Source organism: Carica papaya, chromosome 3 (assembly GCF_054855325.1).
Source record: "Carica papaya isolate Zhongbai chromosome 3, ASM5485532v1, whole genome shotgun sequence".
In the NCBI taxonomy this organism is placed as follows: domain Eukaryota; kingdom Viridiplantae; phylum Streptophyta; class Magnoliopsida; order Brassicales; family Caricaceae; genus Carica; species Carica papaya.
The window spans coordinates 23,590,924-23,614,281 of NC_142311.1; the positions used below are offsets into that span (position 1 = coordinate 23,590,924).

Below are 23,358 nucleotides of genomic sequence, written 5' to 3' on the forward strand. Positions count from 1 at the left end.
GAGTAGTACTAGGATGGGTGACCTCCTGGGAAGTCCTCATGTTGCACCCATTTTTTTTGCAGATGGGTCGCTCGACGTTACGCGCGACTGCATATATGGTCCACTGGTTTATTCGAAAATGTGAGTCAAGATGCCGGGGTATTTTACTTGATATTAAAAAGAGAAGCAGAGGTACAGTGTGCACGCACAAGGAAACAAATGACGGGAGGGGGGAGGGAAGGAGAAGGAATGTATATACTTGCTACGCAGAATGAAATAGGTCCGATCATGCCAGCACTAATTCACCGGATCCCATCAGAACTCCGAAGTTAAGTGTGCATGGGCGACAGTAGTTCTAGGATGGGTGACCTTCTGGGAAGTACTCGTATTGCACCCATTTTTTTACATATGGGTCTTTCGACATTACACGCAACTTGAACTATGGTCTGTTTGTTTATTCGCAAATATGAGTCACGGTACCGAGGCATTTTACTTGATATTAGAACAAGAAGGAGAGGTGCAGTGTGCACGCATAAGGAAATAAATGACGGGAGGGGGGAGGGAAGGAGAAGGAGTGTATGTATTTGCAGCGTGGAATGAAACCGGCGCAATCACACCAGCATTAATGCACCAGATCCCATCAGAATTCCGAAGTTAAGTTTGCTTGGGCGAGAGTAGTACTAGAATGGGTGACCTCCTGGGAAGTCCTCGTGTTGCACTAATTTTTTTGCAGATGGGTCGTTCAACGATACGCGCGATTGGAACTATGGTCCGCTGCTTTATTCATAAATGTGAATCCCGGCTCTGAGGCATTTTACTTGATATTAGAACGAGAATGAAAGATACAGTGTGCACGTAAAAAGAAACAAATGATGGGGTGGGAGGGAAGGAGAAGGGGTGTATGTATTTGCAGCGCAGAATAAAACAAGTGTAATCATAACAGCACTAATGCACCGGATCCAATCAGAACTCCGCATTTAATTGTGCTTGGGCGAGAGTAGTAATATGATGGGTGAGCTCCTGGGAAGTTCTCATGTTGTACCTATTTTTTTGCAGATGGGTCATTCGACGTTACGGGCAATTGAAAGTATGGTCTGCTAGTTTATTCGTAAATCTGAGTCATGGCACCGAGAAATTTTACTTGATACTAGAATGAGAAAAAGAGGTGTAGTGTGGTCGCACAAGGAAACAAATGACGGGAGGGGGGAGAAAAGAAGAAGGAGCGTATGTATTTGCTATGCGGAATGAAACAAGTGCGATCATACCAGCACTAATGTAGTGGATCCCATCAGAACTCCGCATTTAAGTGTGTTTGGGACGAGAGTAGTACTAAGATGGGTGACCTCCTGGGAAGTCCTCATGTTGCACCCACTTTTTTGCAGATAGGTCGCTCTACGTTTCGCGCAACTGGAACTATGGTCTGCTGGTTTATTCGCAAATTTGAGTCAAGATACTGGAAAATTTTACTTGATATTAGAAGAAGAATGAGAGGTGCAGTGTGCCTGCACAAGAAAACAAATGACGGGAGGGGGGAGGGAAGGAGAAGGAGTGTATGTATTTGCTGCGCGGAATGAAATAGGTCCGATCATTCCAGCACTAATTCACCAGATCCCATCAAAACTCTGAAGTTAAGTGTGCATGGTCGAGAGTGGTACTAGGATTGGTGACCTTCTGGGAAGTACTCGTGTTGCACCCATTTTTTTGCAGATTGGTCGTTCGACATTACGCGCGACTTTAATTATGGACTGCTAGTTTATTCGCAAATGTGAGTCATAGCGCAGAGGCATTTTACTTGATATTAGAACGAGAAGGAGAGGTGCAGTGTGCACGCAAAAGGAAATAAATGACGGGAAGGGAGAGGGAAGGAGAAGGAGTGTATGTATTTGCAGCGCGGAATGAAACTGGTGCAATCATACCAGCGTTAATGCGCTGGATCCCATCTGAACTCCGAAGTTAAGTGTGCTTGGGCGAGAGTAGTACTATGATGGGTGACCTCCTGGGAGGTCCTCGTGTTGCACTTATTTGTTTGCAAATGGGTCGTTCGACGTTACGGGCGATTGAAACTATGGTCCGCTGGTTTATTCGTAAATATGAGTTAGGGCGCCAAGGAATTTTACTTGATATTAGAAGGAGAAGGAGAATGAGAGGTACAGTGTGCACGCACAAGGAAATAAATGACGGAAGGGGGGAGGGAAGGAGAAAGAGTGTATGTATTTGCAGCGCATAATGAAACAGGTGCGATCATGCGAGCACTAATTTACTGGATCCCATCAGAACTCCATAGTTAAATGTGTTTGGGCGAGTGTAGTACTAGGAGTGGTGACCTCCTGGGAAGTCCTCGTGTTGCACCTATTTTTTTTAGATGGGCTATTCGAAGTTACGCGCGACTGGAACTATGTTCCGCTGGTTTATTCACAAATGTGAGTTAAGGCGCCGAGGTATTTTACTTGATATTAGAACGAAAAGCAGATGTGCAGTGTGCACGCACAAGGAAATAAATGACGGGAGGGGGAAGGAAAGGAAAAGGAGTGTCTATATTTGCATCGCGGAATAAAACAGATGCGATCATACTAGCACTAATGCATCAGATCCCATTAGAACTCCGCATTTAAGTGTGCTTAGGTGAGAGTAGTACTAGGATGGGTGACCTCTTGGGAAGTACTCGTGTTGCACCAATTTTTTTTTGTAGATAGGTTGTTCGACGTTACGCGCGACTGGAACTATGATCAGCTGGCTTATTTGCAAATGTGAGTCACGGTGTTGGGACATTTTACTTGATATTAAAAGGAGAATGAGAGGTGCAGTGCGCTTGCAAAAGGAAACAAATGACGGGAGGGGGGAGGGAAGGAGAAGGATTTTTTTGCAGATGGGTCGTTCGTTGTTACGTGCGACTGGAACTATGGTCCGCTGGTTTATTCGCAAATGTGAGTCACGGCGCTGAGACATTTTATTTGATATTAGAACAAGAAGGAGAGGTGCAGTGTGCACGCACAAGGAAACAAATGACGGGATGGGGGAGGGAAAGAGAAGCAATGTATGTATTTGCATCGCAAAATGAAACAGTTGCGATCATGCCAGCAATGATGCACTGGATCCCATTAGAACTCCGTAGTTAAATGTTCTTGGGCGAAAGTAGTCCTAGGATGGTGACCTCCTGGGAAGTCCGCTTGTTGCACCCGTATTTTTCTTAATATCTATCGTGCATCCATTTGAAGTCCACTACGTGATAAAAGTGTCATTACGAGCATCGTAAATAATGGAACAATCAAAACAGATGTGCGGAGGGTGGTCCGTTCATCTAGGCATGAGTCGAGGCAACGGGGCATTTTACTTGATATTACAATTAGAAGTAGATGTCCGATGTCCACACAGCGCGAAACAAAGGATGAGAGGGGGGAGGGAAAGAGAGAGGGTATATGTATTTGAAGTGAGGAATAGGACAGGTGGGATCATATTAGCATTAATGCATCGTATCCCATCAAAATCTACAGTTAAGCTTGTTTGGGTGAGAGTAGTACTAGGATGGGTGACCTCCTAGGAAGTATTCGTGTTGCACCAATTTTTTTGCAGATGGGTTGTTCGACGTTACACGTGACTGGAACAATGGTCTGCTGGTCTATAGGTAAATGTGAGTCACAGCGCTGGGGCATTTTACTTGATATTAGAACGAGAAGTAGAGGTGCATTGTGCACTCACAAGAAAAAAAATGACATGAGGAGGGAGGGAAGGAGAAGGAGTGTATGTATTTGCAGCGTGGAATAAAAGATGTGAGATCATAGCAGCACTAATGCACCCGATCCCATCAGAACTCCGCATTTATGTGTGTTTGGGCGAGAGTAGTACTAGGATGGGTGACCTCCTGGGAAGTCCTCATGTTGCACCCATCTTTTTACAGATGGGTCGCTCGACGTTACGCGCGACTGCATATATGGTCCACTGGTTTATTCGAAAATGTGAGTCAAGATGCCGGGGTATTTTACTTGATATTAAAAAGAGAAGCAGAGGTACAGTGTGCACGCACAAGGAAACAAATGACGGGAGGGGGGAGGGAAGGAGAAAAAGTGTATGTATTTGCAGCGCGTAATGAAACAGGCGCGATCATACAAGCACTATTGCATTGGATCCAATCAGAACTCCGCAGTTATGTGTGCTTGGGCGAGAGTAGTACTAGGATGTGTGACCTCCTGTGAAGTACTCGTATTGCACCCATTTTTTTGCAAGTGGGTCGTTCAACGTTATGTGCGACTAGAATTATGGTCCGCTGGTATATTCGTAAATGTGAGTCACGGTGCCAAGGCATTTTACTTGATATTAGAACGAGAAGGAGAGGTGCAGCATGCACGCACAAGGAAACAAATGACGAGAGGGGGGAGGGAAGGAGAAGGAGTGTATGTATTCGGAGCGTAGAATGAAACAGGTGCAGTTATACCATCACTAATTCACTGGATCCCATCACAACTCCACGGTTAAATGTGCTTGGGCGATTTTAGTACTAGAAGTGGTGACCTCCTGGGAAGTCCCCATGTTACACCCATTTTTTGCAGGATTTTATGTATTCGCAGTGCTGAATGAAACAGGTGCGATCATACCAGCACTAATGCACCGGATCCCATCAGAACTTCGTATTGATGTGTGCTTGGGAGCGAGTAGTACTTGGATGGGTGACCTCCTGGGAAGTACTCGTGTTGCACCCATTTTTTTGCAGATGGATCGTTCAACGTCACGCGCGACTGGAACTATGGTCCGCTGGTTTATTCGCAAATTTGAGTTACGGCACCGAGGCATTTTACTTGATATTAGAACGAGAAGGAGAGGTGCAGTGTGCATGCACAAGGAAACAAATGACGGGAGGGGGAAGGGAAGGAGAAGGAGTGTATGTATTAGCAGCGCATAATGAAACAAGTACGATCATACTAGCACTAATGCACCAAATCCCATCAGAACTCCACAGTTAAGGGTGTTTGGGCGATAGTAGTACCAGGATGGGTGACCTCTTTGGAAGTTCTCGTGTTGCACCCATCTTTTTCTTAATATTTTTTGTGCATCCATATATAGTCCACCACGTGATAAGAGTGTCATTACTAGCATCGTAAATTATAAAACAAGCAAAACAGAGGTGCGGCGGGCAGTCCGTTCATCTGGGGTGAGTCGAGGCAACGAGAAGGAGAGGTGCAGTGTGCACGCAAAAGGAAACAAATAACGGGAGGGGGGAGGGATGAAGATGGAGTGTATGTATTTACAGTGTAGAATAAAACAAGTGCGATCATACAAGGACTAATAAACCGGATCCCATAAGAACTTTGTAGTTATGTGTGTTTAGGCGAGAGTAGTACTAGCGTGGATGACCTCCTGGGAAGTACTCGTGTTGCACCCATTTTTTTCAGATCGGTCGCTCAATGTTACGCGCGACTGGAACTATGGTCTGTTGGTTTATTCGTAAATGTGAGTCACGGCGCTGAGGCATTTTACTTGATATTAGAATGAAAAAGAGAGGTGCAGTGTGCACGCACAAGGAAATAAATGACAGAAGGGGGAGGGAAGGAGAAGAAGTGTATGTATTTGTAGCATGGAATGAAATAGGTGGGATCATACCAGCACTAATGCACCGGATCCCTTCAGAACTCCACATTTAAGTGTGCTTGGCCGAGAGTAGTACTAGGATGGGTGACCTCTTGGGAAGTCCTCGTGTTGCACCCATTTTTTTGCAGATGGTTCGCTCGACGTTACGCACTACTGGAACTATGGTCTGCTAGTTTATTCGCAAATGTGAGTCAAGGCACCAGGGTATTTCACTTGATATTAGAAGGAGAATGAGAGGTGAAGTGTGCACGCACAAGGAAACAAATGATGGGATGGGGGGAGGAAAGGAGATGGAGTGTATGTATTTGCAACGCGGAATGAAACAGGTGCCATCATACCATCACTAAGGCAGTGGATCCCATCAGAACTCTGCAGTTAAATGTGTTTGGGCGAGAGTAGTACTAGGATTGGTGACCTCTTGGGAAGTCCTCGTGTTGCCTCTATTTTTTTCAGATGGGGCGTTTGACGTTACGCGTGACTGGAACTATGGTCCGCTGGTTTTTTTGTAAATGTGAGTCACGGCAGCGGGGTATTTTACTTGATATTAGAACGAAAAACAGAGGTGCAGTGTGCACGCACAAGGAAACAAATGACGGAAAGGGGAGGGAAGGAGAAGGAGTGTATGTATTTGCAGCGCGAAATGAAACTAGTGTGATCATACCAGCACTAATGCACCGGATCTCATCAAAACTCAGCAGTTAAGTGTGCTTAGGCTAGAGTAGTAATAGGATTGGTGACCCTCCTGGGAAGTCCTCCTGTTGTAACAATTTTTTTGTAGATGGATTGTTCGACGTTATTCGCGACTGGAACTTTGATCCGCTAGTTTATTCGCAACTGTGAGTCACGGTAGCGAGGTATTTTACTCGATATTAGAACGAGAAGGATAGGTACAGTGTGCACGCACAAGGAAATAAATGACGGGAGGAGGAGGGAAAGAGAAGGAGTGTATGTATTTGCAGCGCGTAATGAAACTAGTGCGATCATACCAGCATTAATCCATCGGATCCCATCAGAACTTCGTAGTTCAGTGTGCTTGGGCGAGAGTAGTACTAGGATGGCTGACCTTCTAGGAAGTCCTCGTGTTGCACCCATTTTTTTGCATATGGATCGTTCGACGTTACGCGCGGCTGGAAATATATTCTGTTTATTTATTCGCAAATGTGAGTCACAACACTGAGATATTTTACTTGATATTAGAACGAGAAGGAGAGGTGCAGTGTGCACGCAAAAGGAAACAAATGATGGGAGGGGGCAGAGAAGAAGAAGTGTATTCATTTGCAGTGCGGAATAAAACATGTGCGATCATACCAGCACTAATGCACCGGATCCCGTCAAAACTCCGCAATTAAGTGTGCTTGGGCGAGAGTTGTACTCGGATGGGTGACCTCCTTGGAAGTACTCGTGTTGCACCCATTTTTTTGCAGATTGGTCGTTGGAGGTTACGTGCGACTGGAACTATGGTCCATTGGTTTATTCGCAAATGTGAGTCATGGTGCCGGGGCATTTTACTTGATATCAGAACGAGAAGTAGAGGGGCAGTGTGCACGGATAGGAAACAAGTGACAGGAGGGGGGAGGGAAGGAGAAGGAGTGTGTGTATTTGCAGCACGGAATGAAACAGGTGCTATCATACCATCATTAATACACTAGGTCCCATCAGAACTCCGTAGTTAAGTATGCTTGGGCGAGTACTAGGATTGGTGACCTCTTGGGAAGTCCTCGTATTGGACCTATTTTTTTTAGATAGGGCGTTTGATGTTATGCGTGATTGGAACTATAGTCTGCTGGTTTATTCGCAAATGTTAGCCACGGCGCCGAGGTATTTTCCTTTATATTAGAACGAGCTATAGAGGTGCAGTGTGCACGCCCAAGGAAACAAATGAGGGGAGGGGGGAGGGAAGGAAAATGAGTGTATGTATTTGCAGCGCAAAATGAAACATGTGCCATTATACCATCACTAATGCACCGAATCCCATCAGAACTATGCAGTCGAATGTGCTTGGACGAGTGTAGTACTAGGAGTGGTGACCTCTTGGGAAGTCCTCGTGTTGCACCTATTTTTTTCAGATGGGTCGTTCGAAGTTACGTGCGACTGGAACTATGTTTCGCTAGTTTATTCGCATATGTGAGTTAAGGCACCGATGTATTTTTGTTGATATTAGAATGAGAAGTAGAGGTGCAGTGTGCACGCACAAGGAAACAAATGACGGGAGGGGGGAGGGAAGCAGAAGGAGTGTATGTATTTGCAGCGCGGAATGAAACATGTGCGATCATACCAGCACTAATGCACCGGATCCCATAAGAACTTCGCAGTTATGTGTGCTTCGGCAAAAGTACTACTAGGATGGGTGACCTCCTCAGAAGTACTCGTGTTGCACCCATTTTTTTGTAGATGGGTCGCTCAACGTTACGCACGACTGGAACTATGGTCTGCTGGTTTATTCGCAAATGTTAGTCACAGTGCCGAGGCATTTTACTTGATATTAAAAGAAGAATGAGAGGTCCAGTGTGCACGCACAAGTAAACAAATGACGGGAGGGGGGAGGGTAGGAAAAGGAGTGCATGTATTTGCAGCGGATAATGAAATAGGTGCCATTATACCATCACTAATTCACTGGATCCCGTCAAAACTCCGCAGTTAAATGTGCTTGGGCGAGTGTAGTACTACGAGTGGTGACCTCCTAGGAAGTCCCCGTGTTGCACCTATTTTTTTTAGATGGGGCGTTCGAAGTTACACGCGACTGGAATTATGTTCTGCTTGTTTATTCGTAAATATGAGTTAAGGTGTTAGGATATTTTACTTGATATTAGAACGAGAAGCAGAGGTGCAGTGTGCACGCATAAGGAAACAAATGATGGGAGGGGGGATGGAGGAAAAAGGAGTATATGTATTTGCAGCGCGGAATGAAACAGGTGCGATCATACCAGCATTAATGCACCGGATCCCATCAGAACTCTACAATTACGTGTGCTTGGGTGAGAGTCGTACTACGATGGGTGACCTCCTAGGAAGTACACGTGTTGCACCCATTTTTTTGAAGATGGGTCGTTCGACATTACGCGTGACTGGAACTATGGTCCGTTGGTTTATTCGCAACTGTGAGTCATGGTGCCGAGACATTATACTTAATATTAGAACGAGAAAAAGAGGTGCAGCGTGTACGCACAAGAAAAACAATGATAGAATGGGGAGGGGAGGAGAAGGAGTTTATGTATTTGAAGTGCGGAATCATACAGGTGCGATCATACCAGCAGTAATGCACTGGATCCCATCAGAACTCTGCAGTTATGTGTGCTTGGGCGAGAGTAGTACTAGGATGGGTGACCTTTTGGAAGTACTCGTGTTGCACCCATTTTTTTGCAGATGGGTCATTCGACGTTACGCGCGACTGGAACTATGGTCCGCTGGTTTATTCGCAAATGTGAGTCACGGCGTCGGGGCATTTTACTTGACATTAGAACAAGAAAGAGAGGTGCAGTATGAAAGCATAAGGGAACATATGACGGGAGGGGGGAGGGAAGGAGAATGAGCGTATGTATTTGCAGCGCGGAATGAAATAGGTGTGATCATACAAGCACTAATGCATCTGATCCCATTAAAACTCCGCATTTAAGTGTGTTTGGGCGAGAGTAGTACTAGGATGGGTGACCTCCTGGGAAGTGCTCGTGTTGCACCCATTTTTTTACAGATGGGTCATTCGATATTATGCGCGATTGGAATTATGATCCGCTAGTTTATTCGCAACTGTGAGTCATGGCGCCGTGGCATTTTACTTGATATTAGAACGAGAAGGAGAGGTACAATGTGCACGCACAAGGAAACAAATGACAAGAGGGGGAGGGAAGGAGAAGGAGTGTATGTAGTTACAGCGCGTAATGAAATAGGTGCGATCATACCAGCACTTATGCACCAGATCCCATCAGAACTTCGCAGTTTAGTGTGCTTGGGCGAGAGTAGTACTAGGATGGTTGACCTCCTGGGAAGTCCTCGTGTTGCACCTGTCTTTTTCTTAATATTTTTCGTGCATCCATTTATAGTCCGCCACGTGATAATAGTGTCATTACGAGCATCGTAAATAATAGAACAAGCAAAACAGAGGTGCGGCAGGCACTCCGTTCATCTGGGCGTGAGTTGAGGCAATTGGGCATTTTGTTTGATATTACAACTAGAAGTAGAGGTGCGGTGTCCACACAAAGCAAAAAAAATGATGGGAGGGAGGAGGGAAAGAGAAGGGGTGTATGTATTTGGAGTGAGGAATAGGACGGGTGGGATCATACTATTACTAATGCATCATATCCCATTATAATCTGCAGTTAAGCGTGTTTGGGCGAGAGTAGTACTAGGATGAGTGACCTCCTGAGAAGTGCTTGTGTTGCACCTGTCTTTTTGCATACAGGGCATCAAACATTACGCGCGACCAGAGCCATAGTCCGCTGGTTCATTTACCGGTGTGAGTCGCTGTGCCGAAGCATTTTGCTTACTTTTTTTTGTGCACTCATTTATAGTCCACCACGTGATAAGAGAGTCATTACGAGCATCTTACATAGTAGAATAACGAAAAAAAAAGGTGTGGCTGGTGGTCCTTTAATCTGGGCATAACTCGAGGCGCTGGGGCATTTTGCTTGATATTAGAACTAGAAACAGAGATACAGTGTGCGCGCACAGCGAAAAAAATGACGGGAGAAGGGAGGAAAGGAAAAGGGGTATATGTATTTACAATGCAGAAGAAAAGGGGTGCGATCATACCAGCACTAATGCACCGGATCCCATCGAACTATGCAGTTAAGCATGCTTGGGCAAGGGTAGTACTAGGATCAGTAACCTCTTGAGAAGTCCTCGTGTTGCACTGTCTTTTTGCAAACGGGGAATAAAACAATACATGTGATCGGAGCAACAATCCGCTGGCGTGAGTCGCGTCACCAGAAAATTTTGCTTACTATTTTTTCATGTATCTATTTATAGTCTACCACATTATAAGAGTGTCATTACGAGCATCTTACATAGTAGAATAAAGAAAAATCAGGTACGGCAGGAGGTCCTTTCTTCTGGCGTGAGTCGAGATATCGGGGCATTTCACTTGATATTAGAACTATAAACAGAGGTGCAGTGTGCACGCACAGCGAAAAAAATGACAAGTAGGGGGAGGAAAGGAGAAGGGGTATATGTATTTGCAGCGCGGAATGGAAGGGGTGTAATCATACTAGCATTAATACACTAGATCCCATCGAATTTCGTACATAAACGTGCTTGTGCGAGAGTAGTACTAGGATGGGTGACCTCCTGGGAAGTTTTCTTATTGCACCTGTCTTTTTGCAGACGGGGCGTCAAATGTTACGCGCGATCAGAGCCACAGTCCGCCGGCATGAGTAGCGACATTGAAACATTTTGTTTAATATTTTACGTGCACTTATTTGTAGTCCACCATGTGATAAGAGTCTCATTACGAGAGTCTTACATAGTAGAACAATGAAAAAAGAGGCGACGCAAGGGGCCTTCGTTCTTCCGGGCGTGAGTCGAGGCGACATGGCATTTCGCTCTATATTAGAACTATAAGCAGAGATGCGGTATGCCCGCACAGCGAAATAAATGATGGAAGGGGGGAGGGAAGGAGAAGTGCTATATGTATTTGTAGTGGGGGAATGGGACAATTGCGATCATACAAACACTAATGCACAGGATCCCATCAGAACTCTGTAGTCAAGCGTGCTTGGGCGAGATTAGTTCTAGGATGGGTGACCTCCTAGAAAGTCCTCGTGCTGAATCCGTCTTTTTTATAGACGGGGTGTTAAACGTTAAGTGCAATCGGAGCCACAAATGACAGGAGGGGGGGGGGGGAGGAGAAGGGGCATATGTGCTTGCAGTGTGGAATGGAAGGGGTGCGATCATACCTACACTAATGCACTGGATCCCATCGAATTTCGTAGTTAAGTGTGCTTGGGCGGAAGTAGTACTAGGATGGTTGACCTCCTGGAAAGTTCTCATGTTCCACTCATTTTTTGCTGACGGGACGTTAAACATTATGCGGGATCAAAGCTATTGTCCCTTAGAGTGAGTCGCAACGCCAAGACATTTTTCTTAATATTTTTCATGGATTCATTTATAGTTCACCACGTGATAAGAGTGTCATTATGAGCAACTTACATAGTAGAATAACAAAAAACGAGGTGCAGGGGTAGTCCATTCATCTGGGTGTAAGTCAGGGCACCGGAGCATTTTGCTCTATATTAGATCTATAAGCAGAGGTGCGGTGTTCGTTCATAGCGAAACAAATAATAGGGGGGAGGGAGGGAGAAGGGGTATATGTATTTGTAGGGCAAAATAGAAAAGGTGCGATCATACTAGCACTAATGCACCGGATCCCATTAAACTCCGTAGTTGAGGATGCTTTGGCGAGAGTAGTACTAGGATGGGTGATCTTTTGGGAAGTTCTCATGTTGCGCCCCTCTTTTTACAGATGGGGTGTTAAATGTTATGCATAATAGGAGCCATAGTCCGCCGACATGAGTCGTGGCGCCAGAATATTTTGCTTAATATTTTTCGTGCATTCATTTATAGTCCACCACATGATAAGAGTGTCATTACGAGAATCTTACATAGTAGAACAATAAAAAACGAGGTACGACAGGCTGTCTGTTTATCTAAGCGTGAGTCGAGGTGCCCGGACATTTCGCTTGATATTAGAACTAAAAACAGAGGTATAGTGTGCATGCACAGCGAAACAAATGACGGGAGGTGGGAGGGAAGGAGAAGGGGTATATGTATTTGCAGCACGAAATGGAAAGAGTGCGATCATACAAACACTAATGCAACGGATCCTGTCGAACTCAGCAGTTAAGCGTGCTCTGGTGGAAGCAGTATTAGGATGGGTGACCTCCTGCGAAGTCTTCGTGTTCCACCCATCCTTTTATGGATGGGGTGTTAAATGTTATGCGTGACCGGAGCGACAGTTCGCCAGTGTGAGTCGCGGCATTTGGATATTTTGCTTAATATTTTTCATGCATTCATTTATAGTCCATCACGAGATAAGAATGTCATTACGATTATCTTACATAGTAGAACAATGAAAAAAGAGTTATGGCAGGTGGTCTGTTCATCTGGGCATGAGTCGAGATGCCTTGGCATTTCGCTTGATATTAGAACTAGAAACAGAGGTGCGGTGTGCGCGCACAACAAAATAAATGATGAGAGGGGAGAGGTAAGAAGAAGTGGTATATGTATTTGCAGCGCAGAATGGAAGGGGTGCGATTATACCAGCACTAATGCATCGGATCCCATCGAACTTCGTAGTTAATCATGTTTGGGCGAGAATAGTACTAGGATGGGTGATCTCCTAGGAAGTTCTCATGTTGCACCCTTCTTTTCGCAGATTGGGTGTTAAATGTTATGCAGGACTAGAGTGACAGTCGCTGGTTAATTCGCAAACGTGAGTCACGGTGCCGGAGCATTTTGGTTAATAGTATTCATTCATTCAATTATAGCCCACCATGTGATAAGATTATTATTATGAGCATCTTACATAGTAAAACAACAAAAAAGGAGGTGCGGGGGGTATTCCGTTCATATAGACATGAGTCGAGGCGTCGGGGCATTTCGCTCGATATTAGAACTAGAAGCAGACGTGCGTTGCGCGCACAGCGAAACAAATGACGGGAAGGGAGAGGGAAGGAGAAGGGATATATGTCTTTGCGGAGCAAATTAGAAGGGGTGCAATCATACCAGCACTAGTTCACGGGATCCATCAGAACGCTGCAGTTAAGCGTGCTTGGGCGAGAGTAGTTCTACGATGGGTGACCTCTTGGGAAGCACTCATGTTGCACCCTTTTTTTTACAGACGGGGCGTTAAATGTTACGGGGGAGTAGAGCGACCGTCCGCCTGTTCATTCATAAATGTGAGTCATGGTACCGGGGCATTTTACCTAATACTTTTTGTGCATTCAATTAAAGCCCATCACGTGATGAGAGTGTCATTGCGAGCATCTTAAATAGTAGAACAACAAAAAATGAGGTGCGACGGGCGATCCGTTCATATGAGCATGAGTCGAGGTGCCAGGGCAGTTCGCTCAATATTAGAAATAGAAGTAGAGGTGAGTTGCGCACAAAGCGAAACAAATGACGGGAAGGGAGAGGAAAGGAGAAGTGGTATATGTCTTTGCGGTGCAAATTAAAAGGGGTGCGATCATACCAGCACTACTTCATCGGATCCCATCAGAACTCCGCAATCAAGCGTGCTTGGGCGAGAGTAGTACTGTGATGGATGACCTCTTAGGAAGTACTCGTGTTGCACCCTTTTTTTTGTAGACGGGGCATTAAATGTTACGCGGGACTAGAGCGACGGTCTTGCGGTTCATTCACAAACGTGAGTCATGGCGCCAGGACATTTTGCTTAATATTTTTTGTGCATTCAATTAAAGCCCATCACGTGTTGAGAGTGTCATTACGAGCATCTTACATAGTAGAACAATGAAAAAGGAGGTGCAGCGGGTGTTTCATATAGACATGAGTAGAGGCGCTGGGGCATTTCACTCGATATTAGAACTAGAAGCAGAGGTGAGTTGCGCGCACAGCGAAATAAATGATGGGAAGGGAGAGGGAAGGGGAAGGGGTATATGTATTTGTGGCGCAAACCAAAACGATTGCGATCATACCAGCACTAGTTCACCGAATCCCATCAGAACTCCGCAGTCAAGTGTTCTTGGGTGAGAGTAGTACTAGGATGCGTGACCTTCTGGGAAGTTCTCGTGTTGCACCATTCTTTCTACAGATGGGGCATTAAATGTTACACGAGACCAGAGAGACGGTCCGTCGGGGCATTTTGCTTAATATTTTTTCGTGCATTCAATTAAAACCAATCACGTGATAAGAGTGTCATTGCGAGCACCTTACATAATATAACAGCAAAAAACGAGGTGAGGTGGGCGATCCGTTCATATAGGCATGAGTTGAGGCATCGGGGCATTTCGCTTAATATTAGAACTAGAAGAAGAGGTGAGGTGTGCGCACAGCGAATCAAATGATGGGAGGGGAGAGGGAAGGAGAAGGGGCATATGTATTTATGGCGCAAACAAGAAAGGGTGCGATCATACCAGCACTAGTTCACCTGATCCCATCAGAACTCTGCAGTTATGCGTGCTTGGGCGAGAGTAGTACTAGGATGGGTTACTTCCTGAGAAGCTCTCGGCTCTCGTGCTGCATCCTTCTTTTTTCAGACTGGGCGTTAAATGTTACGCGGGACTGGAGCAACAGTTCACCGGTTCATTCGCAAACGTGAGTCACGACACTTGGACATTTTGTTTAATATTTTTTGCGCATTCAATTAAAGTCCATCACGTGATAAGAGTGTCTGCGAGCATATTACATAGTAGAACAACAAAAAACGAGGTGCGGTGCTATCCGTTCATATGGGCATGAGTCGAGGCACCGGGGTATTTCGCTTGATATTAGAATTAGATGCAGAGGTAAGGTGCGCACACAGGGAAACAAATGACGGGAGGGGATAGGGAAGGAGAAGGGGTATACGTACTTGTGACACAAACTAGAATGGGTGCGATCATACCAGCACTAGTTCACCGGATCTCATCTGAACTCCATAGTTAAGCATGTTTGGGCGAGAGTAGTACTAGGATGGGTGATCTCTTGGGAAGTTCTCGTGTTGCACCCTTCTTTTTGCAGATGGGGCGTTAAAAATTCAACTGGACCAGAGCGATGGTTCGCCAGTTCATTTGCAAATGTGAGTCATAGCAAGAAAGAATTTTTCTTAATATTTTTTCAGCATTCAATTAAAGCCCATCACATGATGAGAGTGTCATTGCAAGCATCTTAAATAGTAGAACAACAAAAAACAAGGGGCGGTGGGCGATCCGTTCATATGGGCATGAGTCGAGATGGGTCGTTCTACGTTACGCGCGACTGGAACTATGGTCCGCTGGTTTATTCACAAATGTGAGTCACAATGCTGGGGCATTTTACTTGATATTAGAACGAGAAGTAGAGGTGCAGTGTGCACGCACAAGGAAACAAATGACGGGAGGGGGGAGGGAAGGAGAAGGAGAGTATGTATTTACAACGCGGAGTAAAAGATGTGTGATCATACTAGCACTAATACACCGGATCACATTAGAACTCTACATTTAAGTGTGCTTGGGCGCGAGTAGTACTAAGATGGGTGACCTCCTGGGAAGTTCTCGTGTTGCACCTATTTTTTTTTTACAGATGGGTCGTACGACGTTACGCGCGACTGGAACAATGTTCTGCAGGTTTATTCACAAATGTGAATCACGGCACTGGGGCATTTTACTTGGTACTAGAACGAGAAGGAGAGGTACAGTGTGCACGCATAAGGAAACAAATGACAGGAGGGGGGAAGGAAGGAGAAAGAGTCTTTGTATTTGCAGCGTGGATTGAAAGATGTGCGATCATATCATCACTAATTCACCGGATCCCATCAGAACCCCGCAATTAAGTGTGCTTGGGCGAGAGTAGTACTAGGATGGGTGATCTCCTGGGAAGTTCTCGTGTTGCACCTATACTTTTGCAGATGGGTCGTTTGACGTTACGGGTGACTGGAACTATGGTCCGCTGGTTTATTCGCAAACGTGAGATACAGCACTGAAACCTTTTACTTGATATTAGAAGGAGAATGAGAGGTGTAGTGTGCACGAATAAAGAAACATATGACAGGAGGGGGGAGGGAAGGAGAAGGAATGTATGTATTTGCAGTGCGGAATGAAGCAGGTGCGATCATACCAGCACTAATGCACCGGATCCCATCAGAACTCCGTAGTTAAGTGTGCTTAGGCGAGAGTAGTACTAGGATGGGTGACCTCCTGAGAAGTCCTCGTGGTGCACCCATTTTTTTGCAGATGGGTCCTTCAACATTACGCGCGACTGGAACTATGGTCGGCTGGTTTATTAGCAAATGTGAGTCATGGTGCTGGGGCATTTTACTTGATATTAGAATGAGAAAGAGAGGTGCAATGTGCACGTATAAGAAACAAATGACGGAAGGGGGGACAGAAGGAGAAGGAGTGTTTGTATTTGCAGTGCGGAATGAAAGATGTGCAATTATAGCAGCACTAATGCACTGGATCCAATCAGAACTTCGCAGTTAAGTATGCTTGGGCGAGAGTAGTAATGGATGGGTGACCTCCTGGGAACTCCTCGTGTTGCAAACATGTTTTTGCATATGGGTCGTTCGACGTTACGCGCGACTTGAACTACTGTCTGCTGGTTTATTCGTAAATTTGAGTCACGGCGCCAGGGCATTTTACTTTATATTAGAACGAGAAGGAGAGGTGTAGTGTGCACGCACAAGGAAACAAATGACGAGAGGGGGGAGAGAAGGAGAAGGAGTGTATGTATTTATAGCGCGAAATGAAACAGATGCGATCACAGTAGCAGTAATGCACCAAATCCCATTAGATGTCCGCAGTTAAGTGTGCTTTGTTGAGAGTAGTACTAGGATTAGTGGCCTCTTGGGAAGTCTTCGTGTTGCATTTATTTTTTTGGCAGATGGGTCGTTTGATGTTACGAGCGACTGGAACTATAGTCCGCTGGTTTATTCGCAAATGTGAGTCTTGGCGTCGGGGCATTTTACTTGATTTTAAAATGAGAAGAAGAGGTGCAGTGTGCACGCTCAAAGAAATAAATGACTGGAGGGGGCAGGGAAGGAGAAGGAGTGTGTGTATTTGCAGCGAAGAAACAAATAGGTGCGATCATACTAGCATTAATGCACCGTATCCCTTCAGAACTACGCAGTTAAGTGTGCTTTGGTGAGAGTAGTACTAAGATGGGCGACCTCCTGGGAAGTCCTCGTGTTGCACCCATTTTTTTCAGATGGATCCTTCGACGTTACGTGCGAGTAGAACTATTATCTGTAGGTTTATTTACAAATGTGGGTCACATCGCCGGGGAATTTTACTTGATATTTGAACGAGAAGGAAAGGTACAGTGTGCACGCACAAGGAAACAAATGACGGAAGGGGAGGGGGAAGGAGAAGGAGTGTATGTATTTGCATCGCAGAATGAAACAGCTGCGATCAGCACAAATACACCAAATCCTGTCAAAACTCTGCAGTTAAGTGTTTTTGGGGGATAGTAGTACTAGAATTGGTGACCTCTTTGAAAGTCCTAGTGTTGCACCCATTTTTTTTCATATGGGTCGTTCGACGTTACGCGCGACTAGAACTATGGTCCGTTGGTTTATACACAAATGTGAGCAATTTAATGGATATTAGAATGAGAAAGAGAGGTACAATGTGCACGCACAAGGAAACAAATGACGGAAGAGAGGAGAAAAGGAGATGGAGTGTATGTATTTGCAGCGCGGAAGCAAAAATGTTCGATCATACCAGCACTAATGCACCGGATCCCATTAGAATTCTGAAGTTAAGTGTACTTGGGCGAGAGTAGTATTAGGACAGGTGACCTCCTAGGAAGTCCAAGTGTTGAACTCATTTTTTTGCAGATGGGTCGTTCGACTTTACGCGCGACTTGAACTATGGTCTGCTGGTTTATACACAAATGTTAGTCACGGTGCCGGGGCATTTTAATTGATATTAGAACGAGAATGAGAGGTGCAGTGTGCACGCACAAGGAAAGAAATGACGGGAGGGGGGAGGGAAGGAGAAGGAGTGTATGTATTTGCAGCGGGGAATGAAACAAGTGCGATCATACCAGTACAAGTGCATCGATCCCATCAGAACTCCGCAGTTAAGTTTGCTTGGGGGAGAGTAGTACTACAATGGGTGACCTATTGGGATGTCCTCGTTTTGCACTAATTTTTTTGAAGATGGGTCATTCGATATTATGCGCAACTAGAACTATGGTTCGTTGGTTTATACGCAAATGAGAGTCGCGGCACCGGGGCATTTTACTTGATATTAGAACGAGAATGAGAGGTGCAGTGTGCACGTACAAAGAAACAAATGACGGGATGGAGGAGGGAAGGAGAAAGAGTGTATGTATTTGTAGTGCGGAAGCAAACATGTGTGATCAGACCAGCACTAATGCATCAAATCCCAAAAGAACTCCGAAATTACGTGTGCTTGGGCGAAAGTACTACTAGGATGGTTGACCTCCTAGGAAGTCTTCGTGTTGCACCCTTTTTTTTTCAGATGGATCGTTCGACATTACACGCAACCGGAACTCTGGTCCGGTGGTTTATTCGCAAATGTGAGTCATGGCGCTAGGATATTTTAATTGATATTAGAACGAGAAGGAGAGGTGCAGTGTGCACGCACAAGGAAGCAAATGACGGGAGGGGGAGGGAAGAAGAAGGAGTATGTATTTGCAGCGCATAATAAAAAAGGTGCGATCATACCAGCACTAATGCATCGGATCCGATCAGAGCTCCGCAGTTAAGTGTGCTTTGACGAGAGTAGTACTAGGATGGTTGACCTCTTGAGAAGTCCTCTTGTTGCACCCATTTTTTTCAGATGGATCGTTCGACGTTACGCGCGACTAGAATTATGGTCCACTGGTTTATTCGTAAATGTGAGTAACGACACCGGGACATTTTAATTGATATTAGAACGAGAAGGAGAGGTGCAGTGTGCACGCACAAGGAAACAAATGACGGGAGGGGGGAGAAAAGGAGAAGGAGTGTATGTATTTGCACCGCGGAATAAAACAGGTTCGATTATACCAGCACTAATGCACCAGATCCCATCAGAACTCTGCAGTTAAGTGTGCTTGGGCGATAGTAGTACTCAGATGGGTGACCTCCTGTGAAGTCCTCGTGTAGAACCCATTTTTTTGCAGATGGGTCTTTTGATGTTACGCGCGACTTGAACTATTATCCGCTGGTTTATTCGCAAATGTGAGTCACGGGGCCGGGGCATTTTACTTGATATTAGAACTAGAAGGAGAGGTGCAATGTACACGCACAAGGAAACAAATGACGAGAGAGGGGAGGGAAGGAGGAGTGTATGTATTTCCAGCGTGAAATGAAACAGGTGGGATCATGCTAGCACTAATGCACCGGATCCCATCAGTACTCCGCAGTTAAGTTTTCTTGGGCGAGAGTAGTACTAGGATGGGTGACCTCCTGGAAAATCCTCGTGTTGCACCAATTTTTTTGTAGATGGTGTCGTTCAACGTTACGCGCGACTAGAACTATTATCTGCTAGTTTATTCGTAAATGTGGGTCACGACACAGGGGCATTTTACTTCATATTAGAATGAGAAGGAGAGGTGTAGTGTGCACGCACAAGGAAACAAATGACTAAATGGGGGGGGGGAGAAGGAGTGTATGTATTTGCAGTGCAGAATGAAACAAATGTGATCATACCAGCACTAATGCACCGGATCCCATCAGAACTCCGCAGTTAAATATGCTTGGGCGAGAGTAGTACTCGGATGGGTGACCTCTTGGGAAGTCCTCGTGTTGTACCCATTTTTTTTCAGATGGGTCGTTCGACGTTACGCGCGACTGGAATTATGTTCTGCTGGTTTATACGAAAATGTTAGTCACGGTGCTGGGGAATTTTAATTGGTATTAGAACGAGAATGAGAGGTGCAGAGTGCACGCACAAGGAAACAAATGACTGGAGGGAGGAGGGAAGGGGAAGGAGTGTATGTATTTGCAGCGCGGAAGCAAACAGGTGTGATCATACTAACACTAATGCATCGAATCCCATTAAAACTCTGCAGTTAAGTATTTTTCGGCGAGAGTAGTACTAGGATGGGTGACCTCTTTGGAAGTCCTAGTGTTGCATGTATTTTTTTTCATATGGGTCGTTCGACGTTACGCGCGACTAGAACTATGGTCCGCTGGTTTATATGCAAATATGAGTCACCGCGCCGAGGCATTTTAATTGATATTAGAACGATAAGGAGAGATAAAGTGTGCACGCACAAAAAAATAAATGACGGGAGAGGGAGGAAAGGAGATGGAGTGTATATATTTGCAGCGCAGAAGTAAAAAGGTTCGATCATACCAGCACTAATGCACCGGATCCAATTAGAACTCTGAAGTTAAGTGTGCTGGGTCAAGAGTAGTATTAGGATGGTTGACCTCCTGGGATGTCCAACTGTTAAACTCATTTTTTTGCAGATGGGTCGTTCGACGTTACGCGCGACTTGAACTATGGTCCGCTGGTTTATACGCAAATGTTAGTCACGGCGCCAGGGCATTTTAATTGGTATTAGAACGAGAAGGAGAGGTGCAGTGTGCAGGCACAAGGAAAGAAATGACGGGAGGGGGGAGAGAAGGAGAAGGAGTGTATGTATTTACAGTGCAGAATGAAACAGGTGCGATCATACCAGTACTAGTGCACCGGATCCCATTAGAACTCCGCAGTTAAGTTTGCTTGGCCAAGAGTAGTACTACGATAGGTGACCTCTTGGGATGTGCTCGTGTTGCACCAATTTTTTTGAAGATGGGTCGTTCGACGTTAGGCGCAACAAGAACTATGGTCCGCTGGTTTATACACAAATGTGACTCACGGCGCCGGGACATTTTACTTGATATTAGAAAGAGAAGGAGAGGTGTAGTGTGCACTCACAAGGAAACAAATGATGGGAAGGGGGAGGGAAGGAGAAGGAGTTTATGTATTTGTAGCACGGAAGCAAACAGGTGTGATCATACCAGCACTAATGCATCGTATCCCGTCAGAACTCCGAAGTTAAGTATGCTTGGGCGAGAGTAGTACTAGGATGGTTGACCTCCTGGGAAGTTCTCGTGTTGCACCCATTTTTTTCAGATGGATTGTTCGACATTACGCGCGATTGGAACATTGGCCTGCTGGCTTATTCGTAAATGTGAGTCACGGCGCCTGGATATTTTAATTGATATTAGAACGAGAAGGAGAGGTGCAGTGTGTACGCACAAGGAAACAAATGACGGGCGGGGGGAGGGAAAAAGAAGGAGTGTATGTATTTGCAGTGCAGAATGAAAAAGGTGCAATCATACCAGCACTAATGCATCGATCCCATCAGAGCTCCGCAGTTAAGTGTGCTTTGGCGAGAGTAGTACTAGGATGGTAGACCTCCTGGGAAGTCCGTTGGTTTATACATGGACTGCACCTTTTTCAGATGGATTGTTCGACGTTACGCGCGGCTGGAACTATGATCCACTGGTTTATACGCTAATGTGAGTCACGGTGCCGGGGCATTTTAATTGATGTTAGAACAAGAAGGAGAGGTGCAGTGTGCACGCACAAGGAAACAAATGACGAGAGGGAGGATGAAAGGAGAAGGAGTGTATGTATTTGCAGCACGGAAAGAAACAGGTGTCATTATACCATCACTAATTCACTGGATCCCATCAGAAATCTGCAGTTAAATGTGCTTGGGCGAGTGTAGTACGAGGAACGGTGACCTCTTGGGAAGTCCTTGTGTTGTACCTATTTTTTTCAGATGGGGCATTCGACGTTACACACGACTGGAACTATGGTCCGCTGGTTTATTCGCAAATATGAGTCACGGCACCGAGGCATTTTACTTAATATTAGAACAAGAAGGAGAGGTGCAGTGTGCACGCACAATGAAACAAATGACGGGAGGTGGAGGGAAGGGGAAGGAATGCATGTATTTGCAGCGCAAAATGAAACAAGTGCGATCATACCAGCCTTAATGCACTGGATCCCATTAGAACTCTACAGTTAAGTGTGCTTGGTTGAGAGTAGTACTAGGATGGGTTACCTCCTGGAAAGTTCTCGTGTTGCACTCATTTTTTTGCAGATGGGTCGTTCGACATTACACGTGACTGGAACTATGGTTTGCTGATTTATTCACAATTATGAGTCATGGCGCTGGGGCATTTTACTTGATATTAGAACGAGAAGGAGAGGTGCAGTGTGCACGCACAAAGAAACAAATGACGGGAGGGGGGAGGGAAGGAGAAGGAGTGTATGTATTTGCTGCGCGAAATAAAACAGTTGCGATTGTACCAGCACTAATGCACCGGATCCCATCAGAACTCTACAGTTAAGTGTATTTTGGCGAGAGTAGAACTAGGATGGGTGACCTCCTGGGAAGTCCTCGTGTTGCACTCGTCTTTTTTTTAATATTTTTCATGCATCCATATATAGTCTACCACGTTATAAGAGTGTCATTACAAGCATCATAAATAATAGAATAAGCAAAACAGAGTTGCAGCGGGCGGTCCGTTCATCTGTGCGTGAGTCAAGGCAACGAGGCATTTTGCTTGATATTACAACTAGAAATAGATGTGCGATGCCCACACAGCATAAAACAAATGATGGGAGGGGGGAGGGAAAGCGAAGGGGTATATGTATTTGAAGTGAGGAATAGGACGGGTGGGATCATACTAACACGAATGCATCGTATCCACTCATAATCTGCTGTTAAGCGTGTTTGGACGAGAGTAGTACTAGGATGGGTGACCTCTTGGGAAGTCCTCGTGTTGCACCTATTTTTTTGCAGATGGGTCATTCGACGTTACACACAACTGCAACTATGGTCTGCTGGTTTATTAGTAAATCTAAGTCACGGCGCCGGAGTATTTTACTTGATATTAGAAAGAGAAGGAGAGGTGCATTGTGCACGCACAATGAAACAAATGATGGGAGGGGGAAGGAAATGATAAGAAGTGTATGTATTTGCAGCGCAGAATCAAACAGGTGCGATCATACCAGCACTAATACACCGGATCCCATCAGAACTCCTCAGTTAAGTGCCTGGGCGAGAGTAGTACTAGGATGGGTGACCTCTTGGGAAGTCCTTGTGTTGCACCCGTTTTTTTGAAGATGGGTCGTTCGACGTTACGCGCGACTAGAACTATGGTCCGCTGGTTTATTCGCAAATGTTAGTCACGGTACTGAGACATTTTACTTGATA

General features: G+C 45.4%; 33 pseudogenes; all 33 read left to right on the plus strand.

Annotated features, from left to right (window-relative positions):
* Positions 1-257: 257 nt before the first annotated feature.
* LOC148267065 (5S ribosomal RNA) lies at positions 258-376 on the plus strand (annotated as a pseudogene).
* A 206-nt stretch (positions 377-582) lies between these two features.
* Positions 583-701, plus strand: LOC148267066 (5S ribosomal RNA; annotated as a pseudogene).
* Positions 702-1,230: 529 nt separating this feature from the next.
* LOC148267067 (5S ribosomal RNA) lies at positions 1,231-1,350 on the plus strand (annotated as a pseudogene).
* A 531-nt stretch (positions 1,351-1,881) lies between these two features.
* On the plus strand, positions 1,882-2,000 carry LOC148267068 (5S ribosomal RNA; annotated as a pseudogene).
* A 212-nt stretch (positions 2,001-2,212) lies between these two features.
* On the plus strand, positions 2,213-2,331 carry LOC148267069 (5S ribosomal RNA; annotated as a pseudogene).
* A 205-nt stretch (positions 2,332-2,536) lies between these two features.
* On the plus strand, positions 2,537-2,655 carry LOC148267070 (5S ribosomal RNA; annotated as a pseudogene).
* A 1,899-nt stretch (positions 2,656-4,554) lies between these two features.
* LOC148267071 (5S ribosomal RNA) lies at positions 4,555-4,673 on the plus strand (annotated as a pseudogene).
* An 884-nt stretch (positions 4,674-5,557) lies between these two features.
* On the plus strand, positions 5,558-5,676 carry LOC148267072 (5S ribosomal RNA; annotated as a pseudogene).
* Positions 5,677-5,883: 207 nt separating this feature from the next.
* Positions 5,884-6,002, plus strand: LOC148267073 (5S ribosomal RNA; annotated as a pseudogene).
* A 529-nt stretch (positions 6,003-6,531) lies between these two features.
* On the plus strand, positions 6,532-6,650 carry LOC148267074 (5S ribosomal RNA; annotated as a pseudogene).
* Positions 6,651-6,853: 203 nt separating this feature from the next.
* On the plus strand, positions 6,854-6,972 carry LOC148267075 (5S ribosomal RNA; annotated as a pseudogene).
* Positions 6,973-8,469: 1,497 nt separating this feature from the next.
* LOC148267076 (5S ribosomal RNA) lies at positions 8,470-8,588 on the plus strand (annotated as a pseudogene).
* A 205-nt stretch (positions 8,589-8,793) lies between these two features.
* On the plus strand, positions 8,794-8,911 carry LOC148267077 (5S ribosomal RNA; annotated as a pseudogene).
* Positions 8,912-9,117: 206 nt separating this feature from the next.
* On the plus strand, positions 9,118-9,236 carry LOC148267078 (5S ribosomal RNA; annotated as a pseudogene).
* Positions 9,237-9,441: 205 nt separating this feature from the next.
* On the plus strand, positions 9,442-9,560 carry LOC148267079 (5S ribosomal RNA; annotated as a pseudogene).
* Positions 9,561-12,796: 3,236 nt separating this feature from the next.
* LOC148267080 (5S ribosomal RNA) lies at positions 12,797-12,914 on the plus strand (annotated as a pseudogene).
* Positions 12,915-13,727: 813 nt separating this feature from the next.
* Positions 13,728-13,846, plus strand: LOC148267081 (5S ribosomal RNA; annotated as a pseudogene).
* A 344-nt stretch (positions 13,847-14,190) lies between these two features.
* Positions 14,191-14,309, plus strand: LOC148267082 (5S ribosomal RNA; annotated as a pseudogene).
* A 319-nt stretch (positions 14,310-14,628) lies between these two features.
* On the plus strand, positions 14,629-14,754 carry LOC148267083 (5S ribosomal RNA; annotated as a pseudogene).
* Positions 14,755-15,098: 344 nt separating this feature from the next.
* LOC148267084 (5S ribosomal RNA) lies at positions 15,099-15,217 on the plus strand (annotated as a pseudogene).
* A 418-nt stretch (positions 15,218-15,635) lies between these two features.
* LOC148267085 (5S ribosomal RNA) lies at positions 15,636-15,754 on the plus strand (annotated as a pseudogene).
* Positions 15,755-15,963: 209 nt separating this feature from the next.
* On the plus strand, positions 15,964-16,082 carry LOC148267086 (5S ribosomal RNA; annotated as a pseudogene).
* A 206-nt stretch (positions 16,083-16,288) lies between these two features.
* On the plus strand, positions 16,289-16,407 carry LOC148267087 (5S ribosomal RNA; annotated as a pseudogene).
* Positions 16,408-17,262: 855 nt separating this feature from the next.
* LOC148267088 (5S ribosomal RNA) lies at positions 17,263-17,381 on the plus strand (annotated as a pseudogene).
* A 511-nt stretch (positions 17,382-17,892) lies between these two features.
* LOC148267089 (5S ribosomal RNA) lies at positions 17,893-18,011 on the plus strand (annotated as a pseudogene).
* Positions 18,012-18,863: 852 nt separating this feature from the next.
* Positions 18,864-18,982, plus strand: LOC148267090 (5S ribosomal RNA; annotated as a pseudogene).
* A 205-nt stretch (positions 18,983-19,187) lies between these two features.
* On the plus strand, positions 19,188-19,306 carry LOC148267091 (5S ribosomal RNA; annotated as a pseudogene).
* A 203-nt stretch (positions 19,307-19,509) lies between these two features.
* Positions 19,510-19,628, plus strand: LOC148267092 (5S ribosomal RNA; annotated as a pseudogene).
* Positions 19,629-19,832: 204 nt separating this feature from the next.
* On the plus strand, positions 19,833-19,951 carry LOC148267093 (5S ribosomal RNA; annotated as a pseudogene).
* Positions 19,952-20,806: 855 nt separating this feature from the next.
* On the plus strand, positions 20,807-20,925 carry LOC148267094 (5S ribosomal RNA; annotated as a pseudogene).
* Positions 20,926-21,131: 206 nt separating this feature from the next.
* LOC148267095 (5S ribosomal RNA) lies at positions 21,132-21,250 on the plus strand (annotated as a pseudogene).
* An 859-nt stretch (positions 21,251-22,109) lies between these two features.
* Positions 22,110-22,228, plus strand: LOC148267096 (5S ribosomal RNA; annotated as a pseudogene).
* A 911-nt stretch (positions 22,229-23,139) lies between these two features.
* Positions 23,140-23,256, plus strand: LOC148267097 (5S ribosomal RNA; annotated as a pseudogene).
* The last annotated feature ends 102 nt before the right edge of the window (positions 23,257-23,358 follow it).